The sequence below is a fragment of the Mustela lutreola genome, chromosome 8 (genome assembly GCF_030435805.1).
Source record: "Mustela lutreola isolate mMusLut2 chromosome 8, mMusLut2.pri, whole genome shotgun sequence".
Lineage (NCBI taxonomy): Eukaryota > Metazoa > Chordata > Mammalia > Carnivora > Mustelidae > Mustela > Mustela lutreola.
In genome coordinates, this window is record NC_081297.1 from 116672426 (window position 1) to 116689722 (window position 17297).

At 34.8% G+C, this 17297-nt stretch overlaps 1 long non-coding RNA gene across 2 annotated transcripts in view; it reads left to right on the plus strand.

Moving 5' to 3' along the window:
- LOC131839224 (uncharacterized) overlaps positions 1-13724 on the plus strand; it is a 97951-nt gene extending 84227 nt beyond the window's left edge. For both annotated transcript variants that reach the window (XR_009356869.1, XR_009356870.1), the window contains one exon: positions 13160-13724. This is a non-coding gene — a long non-coding RNA (uncharacterized LOC131839224). The remainder of the gene's footprint in view (positions 1-13159) is intronic.
- Positions 13725-17297: the final 3573 nt, after the last annotated feature.

A 17297-nucleotide genomic window follows, 5' to 3' on the forward strand; every position in this document is an offset into this window, starting at 1 on the left:
CTTTGATTAGTCTATCCTTACAGAATTTATATTCTGAATGAGATTGACTGCTGTCCATTTAAATTGGGTTGACTATATTTAGACTAATATTTGTGATCAATTATATCATTTTCTTCTAAACCATAGACTTGGAGAATATTTTGATTGCTTTTAAGAAAGGAGAAGATAAGGACAAGAAGAAAAAGAAAATCTGAAATTTGTTGTACTTTTAAAATAATATTTTAACTAATTGAATTGAAAAACATTTGCTCAGCACCTCCCTCTGTGCTAGCAATGTTAGAAAAGACAAACTAAATCAGTGTTAGTCTATGATTCTTTTTTACTATCAGCCCCATTTTTTTTAAAGGTTTTTTGTTTGTTTGTTTGTTTGTTTTATTTGACAGACAGAGATCACAAGTAGGAAGAGAGGCAGGCAGAGAGAGAGGGAGAGGGAAGCAGGCTCCCTGCTGAGTATCAGCCCCATTCTTTTTACATACACATGTAAATCAAAGTGTTAACAATTTTAATGCTGTAAATGAATATATTAATATAGTTAGTATGTCCCAGATAATTTAACATAAAGTTTATTTTATATTAATATAATAGTAGATACTAAATTAGTAAACAGAACTACTTTTTTAATGAAATATTGCCTTGCCCATGACAACTGGTCTTTATTTCATGAAGTGTTTTTACTATTAATGAGTGTTTTCTAAAAATCTTAGGAAGATTATTCTAAAATGTTTTATACAGTTTTAAGCAAACATTGGTATATATAACAATGAAAATATTTTTAAAACAAATAAATTGGAAAACTATTGTAACATCACAATTGTAACTATTGTTAACATCACAATTGTAACAAGACCCAAAAGTCAGAATTGCAGCTAGGCACCATAGCTTTGATATGCAATAGTATGTGTAAATGTGCAGATTTTTGAGGATATGGCCTGGGACTTGTATGACTCCAGCATCCTAGAACACACTCTTCCCACTCACCACCCACTTTGAGATTATTGCAAAGATGAGAGAGGTGAATAAAGTAGGTTTTTGTGAGTAGGATCTCTTTGAGGGAAGTAGAGTTGTTAGTCCCTTTTCCATTCAACTACATGGGGTAGTAGCTGCCCGTCAAAGACAGTTAGGGTGGGACTTCTGTCAATCTACTTAGAATACATAATAGGAGACCCATGTACATTGAAGACATAAAATACATACTCTGCTGAAGATCTTGTTCCTGCTAAAGAATTTCAAGAAGGCTAGAGATAGTCTGGAGTATTACTTTGAATTTGGAGCCTTTAGAGTGCTGCCTTGCTGGGATCAGTTGCGTTGAACTCCCAGAATTTGTAATGTACAGGTATGTAAGGCTATTTCTCATAGTCCCAAGTGACTCTGTGGGATGGTCTTGGATTCTTTAGGCTGCTCGGAAAGGTGAAGGCACTCTACTAGCAAAAACCTAGATATGAACTCCTAGAGCCTGAGAAAGGAACTGAAAATGAGTACTAGAACAAAATAAAAGCTTCTCAGGATTAACAGTTTCAGGATAGAGGGACCTAGTAGGATCTTCTGAGGATCACTGGAAAATATCCCATAAGAGAATGATTTTGAAATATGTGCTCTGCAGAATACAAACCTAGCTTAACATGTGACCAGTCTAAATAAGGCCATTGCTTTCCATTTAGAAAATTTAGAGAAGACACCAAACACATATGTCCTTTTCCTATAGCAAGTTTGTTGCCAAAACTGGTTCAAGCCACACGGGGAGAGCTATTGAGCTATAAAGAAAGCTCAGCGTTTAAGCCAGTATTCCAGATTGAACATTTTTATTGCCAGCTGAAGACCCTGTTTGTAGTCTAAAAGAGCAAAATGAGCAAAAAATAAGAACATATTTATGGGTGGATGTTAAGTTCAAGAGTCAAATGATTAGCCAAATTTCTCCAATTTTCCCTAGAATATCAGCAACAGTGGCGGACTAGATTGCAGTCTTACTAAACAATTCTTTCAAAGTGCTTCATCTGTTGATGACACTGACAGCCGCAGGCCCAGGGCCTCCTTACCCCTATCACAAATTCTGGATGGGCAGTGATTGGAGTTTAACCTGGTTAATGGAGGCCATGTCCCAAAACAAAATGATGTGGTAAAGAGAGGCCAGTCAGTACCTTCCTAGGGCATCTGTTAGATGGTGGTGGGTAAAACATATTTATTCTCTTCCTGGATGTGAATGAGAATGAATCATTTCCAATGTTTGACAGTCACCTTGGAATCACAGGGAAAGAAAATACCCAGAGAACACCAAGTATATGTAGAGTTTACTTGTATGTGTACTTACAGGTTATAACATGCTTAGAATTATGACTTTAGAAGATAACAAAAAATTGTGATTTCACATTAAAGTTATTTATAAAGAGGCTTTTGTAAATAATTTCCTTTTTTACATTATACATTTTTTAAAAATTCAGTATAATTAACATATAACATTATTCTAGTTTTAAGTGTACAATATAATGATTCAAAACAATTTTATATATTACTCAGAATTCATTGTTATACATGTACTCTTAATCCACTTCACTTATTTCACTACCTACATGCCTCCCATCTAGTAACCATCTGTTTGTTCTCTATAGTGAAGTCTCTATTTTTTGGTCTCTTTTTTCTTTTCCTTTGTTCATTTGTTTTGTTTCTTCAATTCTGCATATAAATGAAATCATATGTGGTTTGTCTTTTTCTGACTGACTTATTTTGATTAGTGTTATACTCTCTAGCTCCGTCCATGTTGGTGCAAATAGCAAGATTTCATTCTTTCTTATGGCTGAATAATATTCCATTACACACACACACATACACACACACACACACACACGAAACATACAACTGAATTTATCCCTTTGTATTAGTGTTTAATTAGTGTTTTTGTAGTCTTTGGGTAAATGCCCAGTTGTGTGTTGCTGGATATTAGAGTGGTTCTAATTTTAACTTTCGGAGGAACCTCCATACTATTTTCCACAATGGCTGCCCCAGCTTGTATTCCCCCCAACAGTGCACAGGGGTTCTTTTTTCTTTACATCCTTTACAACACTTTTTTTTCTTGTGTTTTTTATTTTAACCATTCTGACAGGTATGAAGTGATATTTCAGTGTAGTTTTGCTTTGCATATCCCTGACAATGAGTGATGTTGAACATTTTTTCATGTCTCTTAGCTGTCTGTATGTCTTCTTTGAAAAAAAATGATTATTTATGTCTTCTGCCCATTTTTTAACTGGATTACTTTTTGAGCATTCAGTTTTATAAGTTCTTATATGTTTTGGATACAATCCTTTATCAAATATGTCATTTGCAAATATCTTTTCCCATTCCATGGGTTACCATTTGGTTTTGTTGATAGTTTCCTTCTTTGTGCTTTTTATTTTGATATACTCCCAATAGTTTATTTTTGCTCTTATTTCCCTTGCCTCAGGAGATATATCTAGAAAGATATGGTCAATATCAGAAAAATTACTGCCTGTGCTCTCTTCTGGGATTTTTATGGTTTCAGGTTTCACATTCATGTCTTTGATCTTTTTTCAGTTTATTTTTGTGTATGTTGTGAAAAAGTGGTCTAGTTTCATGGTTTTGCATGTAGCTGTCCAATTTTCCCAACACCATTTGTTGAGGAGACTGTCCTTTTCCCTTTCCCCACTGGATATTCCTTTATGCTTTGTTGAAAATTAAGTGACCATATAGTTGTGGGTTTATTTTTAGGTTTTCTGTATGTCTCCTTTTGCGCCAGTACCATACTATTTTTATTACTGCAGCTTTGTAGTTTAATTTGAAGTCTGGAATTTTGATACCTCCAATTTGGTTTTTCTTTTTCAAGATTCCTTTGACTATTTGAGGTCTTTTATGGTTCCATACAAATTTTAGGATTCTTTGTGAAAAATACTGTCATATTTTGATGGGGAGTGGATTAAGTGTGTAGATTGCTTTGGGTAGCAAAGATTTTTTTAACAATATTTGTTCTTCCAATCCATCAGCAGAGAATGTCTTTTCATTTCTTTGTGTCACCTCAACTTCTTTCATCAGTCTTTTACAGTGTTCAGAGTACAGGTCTTTCACTTGATGGTTAGGTTTATTCCTAGGTACTTTATTATTTTGGGTGTAATTGTAAGTGGGCTTGTTTTCTTAATTTCTCTTTCTGTTGCTTCATTATTAGTATATAGAAATGCAACAGATTTTTGTACATTGACTTTATATCCTGTGACAAGTCATTTATCAATTCTAGTACTTTTTTGGTGGAGTCTTTCAAGTTTTCTACATATAGTATCCTGTCATCTGCAAATGGTGAAAGTTTTACTTCTTTACCAATTTGGATGTCTTTTATTCCTTTCTCTTATCTACTTGCTATGTCTAGGACTTCCAGTACTATGTTGAATAGAAGTGGTAAGAGTGGATATCCTTGTCTTGTTCCTGATCTTAAGGGAAAAGCTCTCTGTTTTTCCTCATTGAGTATGGTGTTAGCTGTTGGTTTTTCATATATGGCATTTTTTTATGTTAAGGTATGTTTCCTCTAAACCTATTTTGTTGAGGGTTCTTAATCATGAATAGATATTGTACTTTGTCAAATGAGTATTCTGCATCTATTGAAATGATCATATGGTTCTTATCCTTTGTCTTATTGGTGTGGTGTGCCATGTTGATTAATTTGTGAATATTGAGCCACCCTTGCATCCCAGTAATAAATCCTATTTGATCATTATGAATGATTTTTTCAGTATATTATTGGACTTGGTTTGCTGATACTTATTGAGGATTTTTGGATCTAAGTTCATCAGAGATACTGGCCTATAGTTCTCCATTTCTTTGGTGACTATCTGGTTTTGGTGTTAAGGTAATTCAGTCCTTTTGGAAAGAATTTGGAAGTTTTCCTTCCCTTCTATTTTTTGGAATAATTTGAGAAGAGTATGTATTAACTCTTCTTTAAGTATTTGATAGAATTCATCTGCGCAGCCATCTGGTCCTGGAGTTATTTTTTGGGGAGTTTTTTTTTTTTTTATCACTGATTCAATTTCCTTGTTGGTGATCTGTTCAATTTTTTCTATTTGTACCTGCTTCAGTTTGGTAGATTGTATGTTTCTAGGAATGTATCCATTTCTTCTAGGTTGCCCAACTTTTGGCATAGAAGTTTTCATAGTATCCTATTCTAACCCTTTGATTTTCTGTGGTGCAGTTTTATTTCTCCCCTTTCATTTCTGATTTTGTTTATTCAACTCCTCTCTCTCTCTCTCTCTTTCTCTCTCTGTCTCTCTTACTCCTTTTAATGAGTCTGAGTAGAGGTTTATTAATTTTGTTGATCTCTTCAGAGTCAGCTCGTCATTTCATGGATTTGTTCTATTGTATTTTTAGTTTCTATATCAATTATTTCTGCTCTAATCTTTATTGTTTCCTTCCTCTGCTTGTTTTTGGCTTTGTTTGTCTTTTAATAATTCTTTTACATGTAAGAGTAGGTTGTTTGAGATTTTACTTGCTTTTTTTTTTTTTTTTTTTTTTAAAGATTTTATTTATTTATTTGACAGAGAGAAATCACAAGTAGATGGAGAGGCAGGCAGAGAGAGAGAGGGAAGCAGGCTCCCTGCTGAGCAGAGAGCCCGATGCGGGACTCGATCCCAGGACCCTGAGATCATGACCTGAGCTGAAGGCAGCGGCTTAACCCACTGAGCCACCCAGGCGCCCTTACTTGCTTCTTGAGGTAAGCATCTATTGCTATAAATTTCCCTCTTAGATCTGCTTTTGCTTCATCCCCAAAATTTTTTGGAAGGCAGCTATGCTCACCACTATACCACCAACGCTGCACCCCCAAAATTTTTTGAAACATTCTGTTATCATTTTTATTTCTCTCCATGTATTTTTTTATTTTTCTTGATGACTTGATTGACCCATTTATTGTTTAGTAGCTTGTTATTTAACCTCCATGTATTTATTCTCTTTCCAAAATTGTTTCTAGTTCATTTCTAGTTTCATAGCATTGCAGTCAGAAAAGATGCATGGTATAACTTCAGTCTTTTTGAATTTGTTGAGAATTATTTTGTGCCCTATTATGTGATCAGTTCTGGAGAAGGATCCATGTGCATTTGAAAAGAATATGTATTTTGCTGTTTTAGGATGTGATGTTCTGAATATATCTGTCAAATCCCTCTGGTCCAGGGTGTCATTCAAAGCCACTGACTGTTGATTTTCTGTTTGGATGATCTGTCCATTGATGTAAGTGGGATGTTAAAGTCACTTACTATTATTGTCTTACTATTAATAAGTTCTTTTGTTTGCTATTAACTGTTTTATGTATTTGGGTGCTTCCATGTTACATACATAAATATTTACACTTGTTATGTATTCTTGTTGGATTGTCCCCTTTATTACTATATAGTGATCCTCTTTGTCTCTTTTTATTGTCTTTGTTTTAAAGGCTTTTTGTTAAGATTTTTATTTATTTGACAGAGACAGCACAAGCAGGGGAAGCAGTAAGCAGAGGGAGAAGCAGACTCCCTGCAGAGTAGGCAGCCTAATGCAGGGCTCGATCCCAGGACCCTGGGATCATGATCTGAGCCAAAGGCTCAGATTGGTTGAGCCACCCAGGTACCTCACCCTAACTTTCTTTTGACATCGTCTGCATGATAAATGTTTCTCCATACTCTCACTTTCATTCTATACGTATCTTTCAGTCAGTCATGAGTCTCTTGTGGTCAGCATATAAATGTATGTCTTTTTTTTTTTTTAATCTACTCTCTCACCCTATATGTCTTTTAATTGAAGTGTTTTGTCCATTTACAGTGAAAGTAATTATTAATAGGTTTCTATTTATTGTCATATTATTACTTGTTTTGTGGTTGTTTTTACAGATCTTCTTTGATCCTTTCCTGTCTTTCTTTCTTCTCTTACAGTTTGCTGGCTTTCCTTAGTAATATGTGTGGATTGCTTTCTCTTTATTCTTTGTGTATGTACTGATTTTTTTGATTTGTGGTTACCATTAGGTTTGTATAGAACATCTTCTGCTTATAGCAGTCTATGTTAAGTTGATGTTCACTTAAGTTTGAACCTGTTTTTACTCATCCCCTTATTTTAGGTAGATGGCGCCACACTTTGTGTCCTTTTATTTTATGAGTCCCTACACTGATTTTTATAGATATACTTATTTTTACCATTTTTATGCTTTCTACACTTCTTGTTATTATTTTGGTCTTTCTTTTCCACTCACTCCCCTTTTAACAGTTCTTGTAGGGCTCCTTTAGCTTTTGTTTGTATGGGAAATTTTTCATCCTTCTATTCTGAATGCTAACCTTGCTGGATAGAGTATTCTTGATTACAGGGTTTTTGTTTGTTTGTTTGTTTGTTTCCTTTGTGCACTTTGAACATACTACAGTACTCTCCTTTTGTTTGAAAAGTTTCTGCTGAAAAATCCACTGATATAGCCTTACAAGTTTTTTCTTATATGTAACTGTCTTCTCTTAGTGCTTTTCCCCCCACCCTTGCTACTTTTAAAATTATTTATCATTACTTTTTATCATTTTAATTACTATATGTCTTGGTGTGTACCTCCCTGGGTTGATTATATTGTTAGATATATGTGACTCCTAGATATGGATATCTATTTCCTTCCCCAGGCTCAGGAAGTGTTCAGCTATTATTTCTTCAAAAAAATTTTTTGCCTCCTCTTCTCTCTCTTCTCTTTCTGGGATGCCTATAATGCAAATGTTATTATGCTTGATGGAGTTACTGAGCTCCCTAAGTCTATTCTAATTTTGCACAATTTTTTTTTTCCCTCTCACTTGCTTAGCTTGATTACTTTTCATTGTTGTCTTCCAGGTCACAGATTCATTCTGCTTCCTCTAGTCTGCTATTTATTCCACTTAGTATATTTTTAATTTCATTTATTGTGTTCTTCACCTCTGATTGGTTCTTTTTTTATCTCTTTGCTAAGGGTCTCACTGATGCCCTTCACTCTTTTCTCAAGTCCAGTGAGGATCTTTATGATTATTACTTTAAATTCTTTATCTGGTATATTACTTATATCTTTATCACTTAGGTATCTTGCTGTATTTTTGTCCTGTTTTTCTTTGGGACATATTCCTTCTTCTCCTCATTTTATAAAACTCTCTGTGCCTGTTTCTGTGTTAATACAGTCAGCTACATATCCTGCTCTTGAAATCAGTGGCTATGAAGAAAAGGTTCTGTAGTGCAGCACCGCAACATGGTGCTTTAGGGATATGTCCTAAGTGTGTTGCGTCTGCCTTGGTGTTGTGTTTTAGCTGCTTTTTCCTTCAGCAGTGGCTTTCTTTGCATCTACAGGGGCTTTCTTTGCATTTTGTGAACAGAACTTAGTCCATATCATGTTAATGGATCTCTCTAGTACCACATTGGGCTTCACTTGAGTCTAGTAGATGTTTGCCAGAAGTGCAATAGCCCCAAATTGTAGGGCACTTTCCTACTGCTGGGACAGTGGTCTGACCACTGTGTGTCATTATCTCCTTCTAACCCCAGCACAGAAGTCACTTTGAAGTCATGCTGGCTTCTGTTGAGGCTAGTTGCACACTACCAGGCTTCTGGCCCCATTATGAATGGGCTCCAACCAAGAGTGTATTGGAGGAAATGTGCCTACACTGCTGGGGCACGGATGCCTGGGGTGGGGCACACAGTTTTAACAAGGTTGATCATCTCTGGGGCTGCTGCTTCTACCACAGGGACCAAGGCCCCACAAAGTACATGGCAGGAGATGTGACATTCATAAGGTTTGCACAGGCCTTCTGGGAATGTGGACCGACAGCCCTGTCACCGAGGCAAGTGTGATTGGAAAGGGTGAATCCCAAAGCCCAGGAAGGTGGGACTTGGTATAAGCAAGTTAAGTAGAGAATGCCTACATAAGGCTGGTTCCCTCAGGTCACCATGTGTTTATGGTAGGAGGTGGTGATGGTTGGGGGGTAGAATGGTGCCTGCCAGCTCCTTTGTTCCTAGAGAAGTCCCTCAGGAAAGCCTGCCCCTGCAGAATACACTCTGAGAATAGTAAATAATTCTCCCTCCCATATGCTGCAGGTGTTTTTTAAACTGCTGCTTCTATGCTCTATCTTCCTGGGCTGTTTTCAGCTTCCTGTTGCCCTCTATGTTCTCCCAAAGCAGAGCCCCTGAATTTTAAAATCTGAGTTTAAGTCCCACTGGTTGTAAGAGCTCAGAAAAGTTGGCCCCTCTGGTTTTCAAAGCCAAATGTTATAGCGATTCATTCTTACTGCTTCAATTCCCCAATGTGAGGGTCTGTTTTTCTCCCCTCTCCACACCTGTGGGTCTCTCCCTCCTGAGGACAGCCTAAGTTCCTTCAGCTCCCCACTGTGTCTCCTCCTTTCTTAATCTCTTACATGTGGCCTGTTCTCTACCTTTAGTTATGGCATTCTGCCAGTTTCAGGTCATTTTACACTGATGTGAGTGTTACCTAGTTATATCCCTGGGAGGAGGTGAGCTTAGGTCCTCCTGCTCTGCTATCTTCTCAGCCTCCTCAGATAATTGCTTCTTAAGATGGCAGAGTAACAGTGTGTTTGAGAGTCTAGGCACTGAAATTTTGTTCCTGAATTTTAACACCTGCTGTAACAGCTACTGTCTGCATATCCTTAGACAACTCATTTATTTATTCTAAGCTACTGTTTCCTTGTTCATAAAATGAGGGCAATTCTGTAAACAGAATTATGGGATTGTAAGGATTAAATGAAACACATATGCTGGGCTGTAATACCTGGCGCTTATGGATAAGTACTCACAAAATTTTTTGGTTAATATATTTCTTGCAAGAGGTTATTACATAATTCATTCATCTATATTTAAGATTTTTTTAAATTAAATTAAAATTTTAAAACAGTAGCCTTGAAGATCTAAATCATTTTGTTTGGATTTTATGATTTTTTAAATTGTGTTATCAGTAAGAAATTAATAAACCCTACATTTAAGGAGTTATTTATAATCTCTAAACTTAATGTATCCATTGAGTTTGTATGAAATATAATGTCTCCATTTCCCCAAACTTTTATCTGTGGACTTTCACTAATTTAACTTCTGTAAAGCCCTAAATGTAAATTCTAAAGCCAGGTAAATTCTGTTATAGTAGTCTTCCAGATATGTACCAAAATATGTTATTTATTTTTACTTTTGTTATTGATTTGTTATTATTATTTAACATTGTTTCGTCTTCAAACTTCATCAATTTATCTAACACCCAAAGCCTTTATAATCCATTTATGTGTTAGGCTTGGAAATAAATTTAATCTTGAATTAATAATCCTTTATTATTCATTTAAGGATGGGAAGCTGTTGGAACTACAGGGGCAAATACTTTGGTATAACTGCTAATCAGAATCTCTTAATCCATTCTCATGCCAGCCTCGCTCTGTGTTTTTTCTTTTACACTTAAATATGAATCTCTACTCCTTTTTTTATTAAAGAATTTTTTTTTACTATAAGCAAGGCCCCATTACAGTATAAATTAATTTTTAAGCCATTATGAAAAATAGAGAGGAAGATTAGATTCATTTTAATTCTTAATAAAAGAAATATCTTAGTGATTTGGAATTGAAGACAGAAGAAATAACCAACCTCATTTTTTCTTTCATTGCTTTAAAGTACTTAATTTTCTTCTGAAATGTTATCAATCCAAGGAAAAACTAAACAAAATAAAACTTTGACTATAAGCAAACAAACAAACAAATAAATAAAACTAGTTTCTGAGCCTAGGAAATATCATGAATTATTATGTAAATAGGGCAAACAGCGGTTCTCTACAGGAAACACTTGAAAGCTCTGCTGCAGTCCTGTTGGGAAGCTGCAGTGTAAACTCCATCATGCTCTCATATAGCCAGAAGTGAAAACTCGCTTTATTTTCAAGAGTTGGTATTAACTCATCTGTTTTTATATGGTTTTATTTTTAAAAGTAGTTATGAATTAAATTAAATCCTATAAAATACATCACTGTAAATTACATTGAAAATAAATAAATTGAAGTGTAATATTAAGCTCTGCAACATTGAATATTTCAAAAATTGAGATTAATCACAAAGATAGCATTGTACTTACATGTATTATTTATTCCCGATTTTTGTGTGTTTCTCATGTTAAGATATATTTTTCTCCCTGTCATTTTGTTTTTCTGTATCATCTCTAATAGAATATGCAAAAATATGCAATTTGATTTATCTGTGTATGTACTTCATGATGAATAATTTGAACTAAGACGATATTTAGAAAACTAACTTAGGTACCCATTAAGACTTCCAGGGCTGTAGTTTGGAAAATGAGTAAAACTTCCCAGGGAGAGAAATAGAGAAATTAAGGAGCCAAACAGTCTTAATCTTATGTTACTTCCTAAGATCTGCAAAGCTCCTCTTTTGCCAGTTGCATGAAACCTTCTAATAGCTTTTAATAGCTTCTGTAATTCTGTTCTGTCCTGTTGAGTGGAGAAATTTCCACACTTGTGTTCTCCATAAAGGCAGGCTCCATTTTTCTTAGTCTCACAAATATGATGTACTCTTTCTCTGCCCTTCACTACTCTGATTCCTGGTTCTGGAATAGACAGACTTTCTTTTCAGTGTATTTAAATTGTACCTTGCTGACCTCTAAGATTTTGGGGGATGCTGATCTTCCCCAGACAAGTCTGGGAGAAATTTGGAGACAGTATATAAAAAGCTGAATGATTTTTTTTAGGAACACTTGGACTCTAGATTTTTATTATCATGTCAACCCAAATGTCTCTCTCTCTCACTCTCTCCATGCATGTTTCCATTCATGTTGTATAAATTTTAAGACAAGAAATGGCTTATAATGTTTAGTATAATATCGAACATGTAATAGACACATAATTGGTTAATTGGAATCTTTGCTTTTTTGAGAAGTCTGCTTTCACATAATAATTGTATTGCCCATTTGTTATTGAAATGTGTTTTTATTTCTCTAATACTGTGCTGATTTTAATAGAATGTGTGTGTGTGTGTGTGTGTGTGTGTGTGTGTGAGTGTGTGTGTATGTTTTAAGGGTGACTATTTCTGGATCTTTTTTTTGGAATCATATGATTTCTTGCTTTTTCGGATTTCCCCTTTATCTACATTCAGTTGTTTATGGGTATAATAGGATATTTTCACATGTACTTACAGTTAAGCTTTGTCAAAATTTGGTGTTTTTCTAAATTTCAGGTTTTGCATATGCTGTTAAAAATTTGCATTTCACCAGTACTGTTATTAATATTTGTCACTAAAATGGTTTTGAAATTTTAAATACCTACTTAAACTTTAACCTACACAAATAAAATTTTTGTTCTATCCATTAAGTGAAAGAATAAAAACCCACTATGTTCCCCTTTAGTAATTTAAAATGGCTATTTAAACTGAGAAAAGAGCTACCTTAGCAACTTTAAGTATTAGTGTATAAAGGAAAGTTAGTAAAGTACTCACAGGGAATTATTTTTACCTGTAAAAGATTTAGATGAGAACGTAGTACATTTTGTCATGTAAATATTTTTTCACAGGCTATTGTATTACAATGCACTATAACTTTTCTTTCCCTCTCTTTTGCTGTTTTTATACACAAAACCAAATCACTTAGAAACTTACATTAACCTGAAGTATTACTCATTCTAATGAATTGTATTTTTGGATTTAATAGAAATAATTGAATGCTCAGGGTAGATGACATTATAATTATTAGAACAATATATGCATATTTATATTTATACTTAATGTTCTTTTTGAAAATAAATCTTATAAATTTCTACTTTGTCCATATAGTACAGATACAAGGAATAGTCAGTAGTATTACACTTACACTGTTATTTTTTTTTAAAGATTTTATTTATTTATTTGACAGAGAAAGATCACAAGTAGGCAGAGAGGCAGGCAGAGAGAGAGGAGTAAGCAGACTCCCTGCTGAGCAAAGAGCCTGATTCGGGACTTGATCCCAGGACCCTGAGATCATGACCTGAGCCGTAGGCAGCGGCTTAACTCACTGAGCCACCCAGGCACCCTACACTGTTACCTAAAAAATCACACAATTATGACATTTAAATGCATAATTAACATAAGCATTTAAAACAATCTCTAGCACAAAATAAATGCTCAATATAAGGAAACATTGATTCTAAAGTTCAACCTTAGGGAATCTCCTAATTCTGTGCATTTCCTTGTTTCAGGGAGAGGATGCTTTTAGCAGAAATATTCTTTCAAGCTGTGAAGGAATATTTTACCCACATAGTGAAACTTAAGACAGCACTTCTCAAACCTTACTATGTATGCATTATCTGTAGATCTTGTGCATATGAGGATTCTGATTTTGTAATTCTGAAGTGGAGACCGAGATTCTGCATTTCTAATGGCTGCCCACATGCTGCTGATGTGAAAGTCCGGGGGCATTTTAATGCAATTGAAGATTATCTGCCTATCATATTATATCTTCCCCATCTATTAGAATGGTGGAAATTTCACCATTTGAGATTTATAACTGTTAAGCTGTTCCTTCATGTATCCAAACTTGAAATGAAAATACCATTGGAGAACTCTGAGAAGAAATTCTTACCTTTCTCTTTAGTTACCAGCTGGACTTGAAGTAAAAGGTTGTATAGATGGGGTTGATTTTCAACATGTGTTCCTAACTTTTAAAGAACTACCCTATCACGGGGTTACACCACAATCAGTTGTCCTTGGATAGCTTCAGAAGGAAAGGAAAACAGCAAAAGGAAGATACAGAGAGAAAAAGAAGGTAGAAATAAATTAAACTTCAAAACTTTATCTGCTTTTCTGTTTTTTTCATGCGAAGTTAATTGGACAAACACTGTATTGACTCCTATTGCTGCTATTAAAACAAGTTACCAAAAATAGAGTGGTTTAAAACAATATCTCACATTTTAGGAGATCAGAAGCCAAAAAAATCTCGACTGGTTTCTTGGGATCTTATGAGGCTAAATTCAAGTGTCAGCTAGGGTTGCAGTTTTCATCTGGTCTTGGAGTCCACCTTCAAGCCCAACAATGGTTGGCAGAATTCATTTCCTACTCATGGCTTTCCATGTGGTCCTCTTTACCTTCACAATAGTAGTGGGAAGTCAAGTTCTTCCCATGCCATGCTTTTAATTTCTCACTGTCTTCTGCTACTAGCCAGAGCAGCATTTGTACTTTAAAGGGTCAGTGTGATTAGATCCATTGGATTGTCCATAATCTCTCAATCTTATGGTCTTCTAGTTAGTAAATTTATTACATCTCTAAAGTTTCTTGCCAGGTAATATAATACATTCGTGGGAATCACGGGAGTAACACAAGTGGGCCAAAACGATGAGCTACCACAAGTTCTGTTTTGGATTTTGTTTTTGTTTTTCCTGAGAGGAAACATAAACATGCTGGAATGAAAAGCACTGATTTATATTCTATTCCTGGCTTAATTACATGGTAATCCATTTATATGAGACAGATAAGTACTATAAGTATCATTTCCTTTATTTGGGAAAAAGAGAATTGGTAAACAACAAAAACTTGGTTTGATTTATTAATGTTGTATAAAATCAAATTTACGCAAAGGTTTACATTATTATTTCACATTCCTTCTAATACCCAGGACAGAATTTTGCAAACACTGTTCACTGAATAAATTATTGAATTGCTACATCTGAAGGCCATATAAAGACCAACAACATCGTAGATGACATTTGCTTGGAACTTTGTATCAGTCTTATAATTAAAAATTCATATGAGATCCGTTCTTTCCAGTAACTGCCCTTTACAAATTACAATGGTATTTCTTGGGACATTAAATATTTTTGTTTTTAACAAGTAGCTTTTTTTTTTTTTTTTTAAATAGATTTTATTTATTCATTTGACAGAGAGAGATATCACAGTAGACAGAGAGGCAGGCAGAGAGAGAGGGAAGCAGGCTCCCTGCTGAGCAGAGAGCCCGATGCAGGACTCGATCGCAGGACCCTGATATCATGACCTGAGCCGAAGGCAGCGGCTTAACCCACTGAGCCACCCAGGTGCCCTTAACAAGTAGCTTTTGCATAACACTCCAAACTAGAGCTCTTGACAGAGAACTCAGTAAACAAAAACTCCAATTGGAAAACAAGTGTTAACAGACTTAAAATCTATTTGCACATTGTTGACTTTATTTAGGTCAGCTCACAACAGCTGTGACCAGAAAAGAATGAAGGAGTTGAGACAAAAGCTAAGCACCTTCTAAAATTTGAAAAAACAAACAAACAAACAAACAAAAAAACCAACACAATAATAATAAGTAAAATTTAACTATAGTTTTGATTATAATACAAAGAATATTATGGAACCATAAATCATGACTATAAAGAAAAAGATATGCCAAACCCAACAACAGAGCACATTTTTAAATTGTTTTTTATATTCTGTTTTAGCCTTCCAACAATTCCATACACACTTTTCACAGTGGTCATCATAATATACATAAAATCTTATATTTACTTCTTCCTACCAAATGTTACATGGTAAACACTTTTCCATTTCTCTGCATTACCCTATTCTGAGAGTTGGCTGAGTAAGACTCTATCCATTTCATGAACCGTAAATTTCTTAACTACACTCCAACTGTTGGACACTTGGATGACTCTGTGTTTTAATAATATGAATAAAGCTGATTTTTTGACAGTCATTTTTTAAAATAATTAATTTCTAGAAATTAGATTATTTGGAAAAGGGATTAAGCATTGCAAAGAAATTAGTCAAATATTTGAGAAAAAAATCCCTGATATATTTTTTCAGATTTATTGGATACATATCTTTTGTGGGTATATGTGGACTGTTTTGGCTGAAAAGATAAGGCCACCTACAGCAAAGATTTGTTTTAACACTCCATCTGTTTGGTATGTACTATGTAGATTGGAAGAAATTTCTGATTCCAGTGAAACACAGTATTTAGTAATACTGCTATCAGATTCTTCAGTTTCTCTGTGAGTCACTGTCTCCATATGCAGTATGGTGAGTTTTGTAAATATCTTCCAGAAATTGCTTCTCAAAAATGAATGAGGATTAATGAAGACATTGCATTCATCACAAAATGCACTCCTTAAATACCAAATAGAGGTTGGTATGTGGTCAATGTAGAGAGGCAGCAGGCATGTGGACTGGGCTTGCTGTCTGTGTCTGATGAAAGCAAACATCACTGAATGAATGTTTGCTTGTGCGTGTGTGAAAGATTGCTTCAAAATCTGTTGTGCAAATTTTAGTCACTCAAAAATCTTGATATTCATATGGTAGGTTTGGGCTAATTCTGACTTAATGATATAGTCTGTTTTTCAATTCTATTTTTGAGTTGATTTTATTTTCCATTTATGTCTCATTCATATTTTAACAACAAACAGTAACAAATTGGAAGAAAGAATGGGATATTTCATTGAACTTAAATGACCCGAACCTGTATTTTCATCAGTGTATTGAAGTTTTGGTGTTTTGTTTGTTTGTTTGTTTTGGATTTTGGTTTTGATATAGATGTTTGGCTAGGGAAGATATTGAAGGAATAAACCAAGGCCAAACAGTAAGTACTATTCTTATGAGCTTTTTTATCCATTTTGGTGACCTGGAAACTTAGAGACATTGAAGGTTATAGTATGAGAATTATAGAATAAATGGGCATTTTAGATTTATGATTAATAAATTTGAGGAAAAAAAAACTATGAAGGTAGGTTTGAGGGGGAGGTTAAAAGACCATATATAGTAAACATTCTTAAGCATCCAGGAGAGAGGAAGAAGTAACGTAGATGATGGCTCAAGAGCAGAAAACGAAGAGATTACAAAGGAGACACCACTTCATGGAGAATCTAGATTACCCGTATCAACATGACTTCACAATTCATTCCAGGAAGTTCTTTGCTAGGAAGGTGATGGTGTAGCCAGATAAATACTGCCACTGTTTGCCTGTTTGTATCAGGAAGTTCTTACAAACAAATTTATTTGAGTATTTCGCTCATCTGTGTAAACAGATCTCCCATTAAGATAACATTTTGCTCACCTGCACAAATATCCTGCTTCTCAGATACCAGTTTGCTTTCAAAGTCTCCTCAAAACTCTTGGCATATTGAATTCACAGGTACTAAAATATTCTGTAATGAATTTTGCCCAATTCCATCCAATTCCCCTCTTTGAAGAACCTGCCTAATACTACCGGAAGTTAGACTCTAGACTCTGTAAATACCTCTTCTGAGACACTGTTGAGATTCTTTCTGGGGTGTTCTTTTGTTTTCCTAAGTCAGATAAGCTTAATTTTGCCTGGTAAAAATAGTTTTCTGGTGATCTTTATGGGAGAGTTAACAGTTGGGGTAC